Source organism: Lissotriton vulgaris, chromosome 8 (assembly GCF_964263255.1).
Source record: "Lissotriton vulgaris chromosome 8, aLisVul1.2, whole genome shotgun sequence".
In the NCBI taxonomy this organism is placed as follows: Eukaryota; Metazoa; Chordata; class Amphibia; order Caudata; family Salamandridae; genus Lissotriton; species Lissotriton vulgaris.
The window spans coordinates 1,376,247,705-1,376,257,417 of NC_141696.1; the positions used below are offsets into that span (position 1 = coordinate 1,376,247,705).

A 9,713-nucleotide genomic window follows, 5' to 3' on the forward strand; every position below is an offset into this window, starting at 1 on the left:
GTCACTCAGTCTTGTAGCTAAGTTGTTGACTTTTATACCAGGATAAAGTGGTTCAAATGGCAGTTATAGCATTTGACTTAAGTAGTGGACACTGGGAAAATCACAATCTCTCTCTCTCTGCATAAAATATTAAATATATGAATTGTAATTCAATAAAAAAGTGAGATGTAAAAGATTTATTGGTGGAACCCCCCAAAATCCCTGGTACACCATTATTTGAGCTCCAGCATGTTTTACCAAGGTTAGTGACAAAATTACTCTTGGAAAGCATTCTGTGTGGCTGCATTTCCTAAAGAAACAATTGAGCAATGCCACCATTACCTTTTAGTAAGTGGTCTTCAAACCCTTTCATTTTTCACCAAGTTACTTCAAACACATTGTGGCAAAATGTTTCCCAGAATCTTTAGGTAGAACATCCCAAATCTTCAAAGCCTACCCTATTTTGCCCGTTTAGGCTTTAAAGAGTAAAAATGTCCATAATTTTACAAACACCGACTTAGTAATAACCTTTGGCACCTGGCAGATCGGTTTTCAAGTCAAATTGCAATCAGTGTTACAGGTCTGTACTAGAAGTAAAAATACATTTTAAGTAGGATTTTGCCATTGTTTCAATTGTTTTACCATTTATTTTGTGGTTCTGATTTTGCTCTTTACATTTCACACTCCAATGTCGCTCATCGCCTAGCAAATGTTGGCATCCATGGTATACTATTTGTTTTTTTCGGAGCAAGGTGAATTCGATTCGTAAGAGCTAAACAATAGTTGCCTTATTTATTGGAAAGGATGTTGCAGAAGATAAATAACTTGCTCCTTTTATACCGTCACCAATTTAACTAATATTTTCAATCATCAAATTCTGCATGATGCTCAATGGTTTAATGCCTAGTTTTGCCAGCCACCTACTTCTTGCAGTCCTAAAATTTTAATACATCAAGTGTCATTTGGGCCTCCTGGGTAGGATGTTTTTTTTTTTTTTGTTTTGTAGAACTTTCCGAATTTTCCCGTTATTCAGGCCCAGCGCATCCTCTTTATCAAGAAGAGTAAGGAGACACACCCGACACGTTTACTACAGTGTATAAACATAACTATCCACTCAAAAAGGCTCTTATATATTTAGGATTATGACCGACAGCTTTCCAACTTTCGTTGTATACATAGTTTCAGGTTTAAGGATCCGAAGGTTCAAAGGAACTTACCAAGACCACAATTCCCAGAATGCACGAGGATAGTAATAGAAAGCATGGAACCGACGAGCAAGAAGCCATGTAACATGAAGTCAGATCATATCACTGGTTATTTCAAGGAAATTAACAACAAGAACACATTTCTTCCTACCACCGATGACACTAATACAAGTACAAAGGGGACGAAATAAAATGCTAAAAGAACAGCAGGTACCAGCATCTGAGGGCCTACGTTAATTAGATCAGGTTGTTGTTAAAAATAAACACACATTCTGCAACATTGTAATCTGACACAGCAGAGACCTTGCCAAGTTTCCTAGGCCTACCTACTCTACTCCAGGTGTTTTTGTTCGTTTTGCATTCTGGTATTAGCAGTTTCGTTTAGCCCACTATTAAAACCAGTCCGAGGCAGCAGAGACAAAAAAAAAACTTGGATTAGAAAAGATAGTCGCGAATGGGACACTTTTGACAGCTGTGGAGTATTCACCCTTTCACCCGGTAGTTTTAAAGACCAGTGACTACCAAGGCAACTTTTCATGTGTCCTTGTGGATAATTCGCTCAAACGTGAGCTCACGGTGGTAGTGTTTTCCAGATTAGAAAGTGGAGCAAACAGTCGTGTGTAAAAAAAGAGACCGTTTCTACTAAACGCCACCCTTTCCGAGGGCGCACAAAGCCAGGCGTTGCTCGTCACATAGGACGCACTGTGGAAGATACGATCCCATTCTCCGTATTAACAATGAGGTACTCACGGGCGGGAGGTTTTCGAATGTGAGCCTTCGACCTCACGGCTGTCGTCTTCCTCCACTCAGACCTAAACTCTACGCTGCCATCTGCTGATCGAGTCCAAGACCGAGCCGCAGCCTCACTCACTCCTTTATCTGGTGAGCCTGACGTGTTGGCGGAGACGACTTCCTGTATCCTGTCAGTATCCAATAAATCCGGGCCTTTCTCAGTTCAATTTAAGTCTCATTCAAGAACACGCCCGCCACCTCTGGGGATATACCTGTCCCCAGGCATGTTTAATTTTTTTTTTTTATTAATGTTTATCAAAAAGGAGAACTTTAACACAGTGGCCTAATAGCTGTCTTCCATATGAGACTCATTCAGCCATTCTTGTCTTCCTAGCCAACAGTTCTCTGAAAAGTCTCACATTTCCCAGATTCGTGCAGGGGTGGCTTACCTAGATCAGGATTTTCTTTAAATTCTAAGACTTGTAGAATGTATTAAACAATGGGGGAAAAGGACTAAAAGTCCCAGAATGCAAAGAAGAAATATTGGCCAAGATGATTTGAGAAGTTATAGCTGCTCCGCCTTTTGAGACTTGAGTTTCACATTTCCCCTTTAAGTTCACATTAGGAGTATGCACGTTAGTACCCAGTACTATTATGTTTAGCATTTTTTGTTTTTTCTTGCCCTTAGCAACGGTGACCTTCCTCGTATAGTAAAGACTGGGACGATGATGAGGGACGTACAGGTAATGCAGAACTCTCCTGCAACACTTACATATCTCAATCTCACACGTGATATATCTCACCATGCGCGCACATATGCATTTATAATAAACAAAACAGTTTTTACATGAACGCAAAAAAACCATTGCATGTGCCACACATACATTCTGACCAGGTTACCCGGATCCGTGCTCCATTCCAGTTTTTTACACAATCCATGGACCGGGAGACATGGCAGCTGCGCACATCCCTAATCTTCTTCATATTCGATGCCTTCAGCCCAGCCCCGATTTATTAGCATAGCTATTTTTTCAAACTAGGATTTGTAATCTGGTGGTTAAAGCACAAGTAAAAATACCGAAATGAGACATAGTTTTGATTTACAAGTCCGGGCTGTATGATACAGCGCCACCTGGAGCCTATGCCTGCGAATCGCCCAAATGTCATTTGTGAAAAATAATTAAACCCAAACTGCAATTCAACATGTTTCTAATACCAAATCGCTCTGTTTCCTGTCACTTAAATATATCTTGATGTCAGTGGTCGAGTCTGATGTATCTTTGATATACCTATAGCAGAATTTTCACTTTTTTACGTGCCGGTTTTGAGGATTTATCCACTTCGGGTTGTCTCTTAGCCTTTTTCCTAATTCCTAAAATGTTACTTTCTAGTTAGGAAGTAATAGCTACTGGCTGAAGAGGGCTGAGCCACGGTGGGCAAAATGTAAATGGGACTTGAACAGAGCAAAACATGAGATGGCTGACCCATAGCCCCTTTATGTATGTGTAGATGTATGCACTTTTTATTTATGTTTTTTCAATTAAACGAGACTAGAGAGACAACTAACTTGGTCTTTGACTAGCACCTAAAAGAACTGGTTTGTAAATACAATGTATGGATGAAATAAATAATTGAATGTATAACGAGAGCTACATTTCAGTGTAACATAGTCCCTTTGCATTCCAAAGGAGACAAAAAGCTACACCTAAACAACCAATAGAAAGAAAGCGATGAGTTCATTGTGAACATTTGTTGAAAGCTATAAAGCAAGTGTTCCCTGGGCTAGAGTCAACAACCCATTCAAAACAACATGACTGGAGCTGATTAGACTGAAAAGAGCAACGTTTTCAGTTTGTGTAGGGAAATAAGATGATGAGAGTTTAAATGTCAAATAAAGAGAGGGTAAGGTCATTCCAGAGCGATGGAGGCTGGAAAGTTCATTGCAAAAAGGCTTTCTTTAAACTGTCTACTAAAAAATGCTCAATCACTTAAAAAAAAACAAGTATAACATCTACGACAATCCACCTGACGCACAACCTGCCTTACTCTTCATAATTGAATTATAGTTGGAAGATGACATGGCTCCAGTGTTAAATTAAACTGCTCCTCTAGGCTATCAAACTGTCACACAAAATCATATAGGGAGACAAGGAGGTAGCCTAGCTGTTTTACTCAAGCAAACATTACATTTCACTAAAGCTGACTATGTCTCCAAACAAGGTGGTGAAGCCCTCTTCACATGATGCAACCCTACACCCTCTTATTCCTGTAACTTCCTACTCCTCTACAGACCTCCACCTAGCTATGAAACAATACCAGACACACTTCTAGACACAGTTTCAAACCTGATAACACCTACAACCTATGCATTCTTGATGACCAAAACATTTGGTTTTTACAAACCAAATATGCCTCATCCAAAAACAATAATCACTGGCCTATACACATTGAACCCACATCAGATCATCCACAAACCCACACACACAACTCAACACATCCTAGATATCATTTTTGCAAATACAGAACTAGTTACCTTTCAAACTATTACTCCAGTCACATGGGCAGACCACCATTTGATTGCTTTCCGAAATATAACACCACAAAATCACCACACCTAAAACCACCCTACGTGCTTCCTCCTATCAACCGTGGAACAAACTCAATTTTGATCACTTAGAAACACAACTAACATCGAATACAAATCTAGACAGAATAAAGTCCATTAAAAAACGATATGAGTGGCTACAGGAAGCTTTTGATATGCTAATACAACTAAGAACAACACAACAAAACAAAAGAAAACAGGCACCTTCGAGAAATACAAGCTAAAAGAGATAAAACAGCAAATTAGAAAGCTGCAACGCATCTCGCTCAAAACAAACACCAATCAAGACAAACACATCATGGTGCTTTTTTTTCCTGCACCCTTCTAATGAGCTAAGACACCTGATGGAATATTACTACTGTTTTTTGCGCAGTAATGTCCCTAATGCAACTCATGGACTAATTTGCATTTACAGTGGTTCTGCAACCGAAGCCCTAATATGTCGCTTCGAATATCCCTGCGTAGTTTATGACTATTCTCCCTCCCTCCTTTTTTTGGTTTCTAGCTTTTTGTTCTTTCCCATATGTTGTGATTGAAAAAACCCCACAATAAATTTTTTTAAAAAAAGACAAGCATCACATTCAGAAACTAAACGGATTATACACTTCAGCAATCAAAAAGGCTAAGAAAAGATACTATTCAGACAGAAGTCAAAATGCTAAATGTCCAAATAAAGAATTCTATAAAAATTCTCACAGAATTTTGTAAACCAAATTGCCTAGAAGGAGATCATCCCATTACTCAAAAATTCACAGACAAACTGACAAATCATTACACAAACAAAGCAGACACATTGGACTCCTATTTAAAACAAAGAAAAACCACAAGCATCAACCCTTTTTCTAAAGAAAACCTCAGAGAGTAGGCTAACCCAGCCTCTGCATTCCTTCCAACAACTTTTGCACAATTAATATATGGACCTGGTCAAAACAAGCAGGTCTGCCGGCAGACCTTCTGACCCATGTCCACAATAAATCTTCAAGAAAAATCTTCTGACCTCTGCTGCCACACCAGTAAGAAGATTTATCTACAATTCCTTAACTACGGGAATATTTCCAGAAGACCAAAAAAAGTAATACACACACCCATTACTAAAGATAGCAAACCTGGACCCATTTAACCCCGCCAACTACAGACTGATTACAAATGTAACTTTCTTTGCCAAACTTATTTATTTTATTTATTTATTTAAAGAGTTTTATATAGCGTTGGCTAGACCCGGAGGTATCAGAGCGCTTTACATGAGAATTATCAATGTAATATAAAAAGTTCAATAATTACACAATAAATCCCCCCCCCCCAAAAATATGCAATACAATTAGGAGAGCAGATAAAGGAGAGAGATAAGTAGTGGAGGGGGCAGGGGAGGTGAAAATGGGAGGATAAGGGAAGAGACAGTACAGAGAGACGAAAAGAAGTCTGTCTACAGACCGACTGGGTAGGTGAAGACCAAGGAGGGAATCCACGGCCCATCTCACCTATAGCTAAACCAGGTAGCTCCATCGGGTATCATACAAAAAAGTTCAGTCTCAGTACAGTGAGAGAGGGGAGAAGGAGAGCCATAAATAGAGGGAGGATGCGGGAGGAGACGACAGGAGGGACGAAAGGAAGTGCAACAATGTGGATTAACAGTGTAATAGAAAAAGATCAACAATTCAAAATTTGCAAACATACGTGACAAGAATTTTCAATTCTATTAAGGACAAGGAGGCGAGGATTATGCTTTTCTCATTTCTTTAATGAAATGCTCATCAGCCAATATAAAAACAAAAACTACATTTCCCATGAACACTAGGGAATAACCATAGAGTATGCAGTATAAAAGGGCACAACACTAGTCCTTCTTCCTCTTTCTTTGTTGAGGAAACAGTTCAAGTTCAAAAGGCAATCCAACGTAGACCAATAGGAACAAGGCCAAGCACGCCGCAGAAATCCAAAGGAACTGGACGCAGACAGTAGAAGAACGTTGAGACGGATGAGACCGGCAAACTCTCCTTCTGGTCGGAACCTGAAAAGAGATATAGAGCCGTTATACCCAAATAGTTCAAGTAAAAATGCAAATTCGGGGGGGTAAAAAAGCAAGAGAAGAGACAATTGTGCAACATCATCAGTACATTTTACAGCAAATAACAATGCAAATCAATAACAATGGGTGGGATAATCCTCGCCTCCTTGTCCTTAATAGAATTGAAAATTCTTGTCACGTATGTTTGCAAATTTTGAATTCTATGTCAGGACAGGAGGCTCCGATTATGCTTGTTCAAAGCTGATCCACCACCACAGAAGCAATATGATCAATGGGTTTATAATAAAACGTTTTAAAAACTGAGTCATATGACCAATCCGCTGCTTTCATAATGTCAAAAAGAGTGACACCCAAGGAGAAAGCTTTAGAAGCCATCGCCCCACGAGCAGAATGTGCACCAAACACACACACATCAATGCCAGGCTCTGACATGAGCCATCTCACCAAGCGTGCCTAGGTAGCTGGATTCATAGGGCGAAAAGGTTTTTGTAAAGCAATCAACAATTGATCCTGCATATCTGAACGTAAAGAAGCAGTACTTACTTCATAATCCTTGAGGCACTGCACAACGCAAAGGTTGGGATGAGCGGGAAAAGAGGGATACGTGATCACCTCAGTATTAGATTTTGTACGCCTGGAAAGACAAAATGTAACGCCTTCCGGCGTAAAACAGGGACCCGCAAGGTCCAACGCACGGACATCCGACACACGTTTACAAGAGACAAGACACAACAACATGGTCAACTTTGCAGACAACTGCTTACGGGATAACAACGGGTTAGAAGGCCATGCCTCCAAGAACCGCAAAACAATGGAAACATCCCATAAAGAGACATACTTAGGAGTTGGTGGTTTCGAGAGACGAATACCCTTAAGTAATTTGGAAATGAAAGGGTGTTCACCAGCAGGCTTTCCATCAATCTGGATATGGCCAGCCGAGATAGCGGAACGAAAATTGTTGACTGTCCTATAAGCTAGACCTGAAGAGGCTAGGGGTGCCAGAAAGTTAATTATCAAAGAGACATCTGCTGAAACAGGATCAACTTCCCGTTGAACACACCAATCACACCAGCGCTTCCAAGCACCCTTGTATCGTTTGGGAGTATTGGGAGACCAGGCCTCACTGATGAACTTGGAAGCGTCGCTAGAAATGCCTGGGATCGTCCAGCGGTCCCCGAGATCCGCCACGCCAGCAACTGGAGGGATCCGGACAGAATCAGGGGATGCGGACCTTCTAGAGGATCCAGCAAAAGATTCCACTTCTGGGGAAGAAGGAGAGGAGCCTCGCAACACATTTCCAGGAGAACCGGGAACCACGCTTGAGCCCTCCAGAGTGGAGTAATCAGAATCAGATCCGCTCGAAACCGTGTGGCGTAAGCTAGAAACCTGGGGATCATCATGAATGGGGGAAACGCATAGCACAGAGTCGAAGGCCAAGCTTGGAGAAAGGCATCCGTGGCTAGGGCCAGCGGATCCGGTCTCCAACTGTAAAACAGCGGAAGCTGTGTGTTGAGGCGAGAAGCAAACAGGTCTATGTGACACTGGCCCCAACGCCGAAGAAGAGAGCGGAACACGTGAGGGTGAAGCCTCCAGTCGCTGAAGTCCCGAAGATGCCTCGAATGCCAATCCGCAATTTGATTGTGACGACCCGGAAGATACTCTGCTATAACAGTGATCTTCCGCTGCAGGCAAGAATGGCAAAAGTCCTTGGCGATCTCCGCAAGCACCTTGGACCGAGTCTTGTCCAGCTTGTTGACATAACGGACTGCAGACACGTTGTCCATCCGTAGAAGAATGCAGCAGTTGGACTGATGGGGAGTAAAGCACTTGATCGCAAAAGAACCTGCCAGGAGTTCCAGACAGTTTATGTGGAGAGATAACTCCTGAGGAGACCAGCGACCCCCTGTCGAGACTGGGCCGCAGCGGGCTCCCCAGCGACTGGCATCGGATTCGATCACTAGTTCCGGCGATGCACCGAAGAGAGCTCGACCATTCCAGGCCTCCATGTGGTCCAGCCACCATTGCATCTCCCACCTCACCTCCTCCGACAGAGGAATCTGATCCGAGTACCTGAGGCCTTTGCGGAGATGTTGAATTTTGAGACGCTGCATTGCTCGGTAATGCAGCGGTCCCGGGAAGATCGCCTGAATGGAAGATGCTAACAGACCTACTACACCTGCCAACGATCTCAATGACACAGTCTGTCTGGAAATAACAGACGTCAACTCCCTCTTGATGTAACAAATTTTCTGAGCGGGTAAGAGAAGCTGACAGGCAACTGAATCTATCTTGAAACCCAGAAAATCTATTGATTGCGTTGGAGTCAAGACCGATTTCGGAACGTTGATCAGAAAACCGAGAGATTGCAAAAGATCGATGGACCACTCCAGATGAGTCAGGAGCCTGAGTGGGCAATCTGCCATTAGGAGAATATCGTCCAAATAAATAATCAGACGTATACCTCGAGCGCGGAGATGTTCCACAACCGGCCTCAGAAGTTTCGTGAAGCACCACGGTGCCGACAAAAGGCCGAACGGGAAAACCTGATATTCGTACCAAACTCCCTTCCATTGAAACTGGAGGAACCGACGATGAGGCTTGTAGATTGGAATCAACAGATACGCGTCTTTGAGGTCCAGACGGACCATCCAGTCTCCTTCACGAAGGAGATCCCGCAAGAGATGGATGCCCTCCATCTTGGAGTGTCGGTACACAACCCCTCCGTTGAAGTCTTTCAGGTTGAGAACCAGGCGAGACCCGCCTCCCTTCTTCTCGACCAGAAAGACTGAGCTCGCAAATCCCTTCGGATGACCGGCGGTCGGAAGAATCGCTCCCTTTTGTAGTAGAACGTTGATTTCCTCTGAAAGGCAAGCTTGATCTGGAAGGGAAAAACTTAAAGGAGGGGGAAGACGGGTCTGATGCAGAGGGTGATAGAACTCTATTTTGAACCCTTGAACGGTTTCTAGCACCCATGCATCGTTGGAGATCATGCACCAGTTGTCGAGGAAAAACTGCACTCTGCCACCCAAAATCACATCGCAAGCATGAATCAGGCTCACCTGCAGAGTTGGGGTCCTGGTAATGACCCTGCTGTCGGAACGACCTTTTCCATATTGTCCTTTCCCCTTGCGGGAGGGGTAGAAGTTCGCTCTGGTGGAATATCCGG

General features: G+C 42.7%; 1 protein-coding gene across 1 annotated transcript in view; it reads right to left on the minus strand.

The window, feature by feature from the left end:
* Positions 1-2,055, minus strand: part of LOC147698773 (uncharacterized) — a 93,830-nt gene extending 91,775 nt beyond the window's left edge. The window contains exon 1 of the mRNA XM_086935365.1: positions 1,935-2,055. The gene's annotated coding sequence lies outside the window, so the exon portion shown is untranslated. The remainder of the gene's footprint in view (positions 1-1,934) is intronic.
* Positions 2,056-9,713: the final 7,658 nt, after the last annotated feature.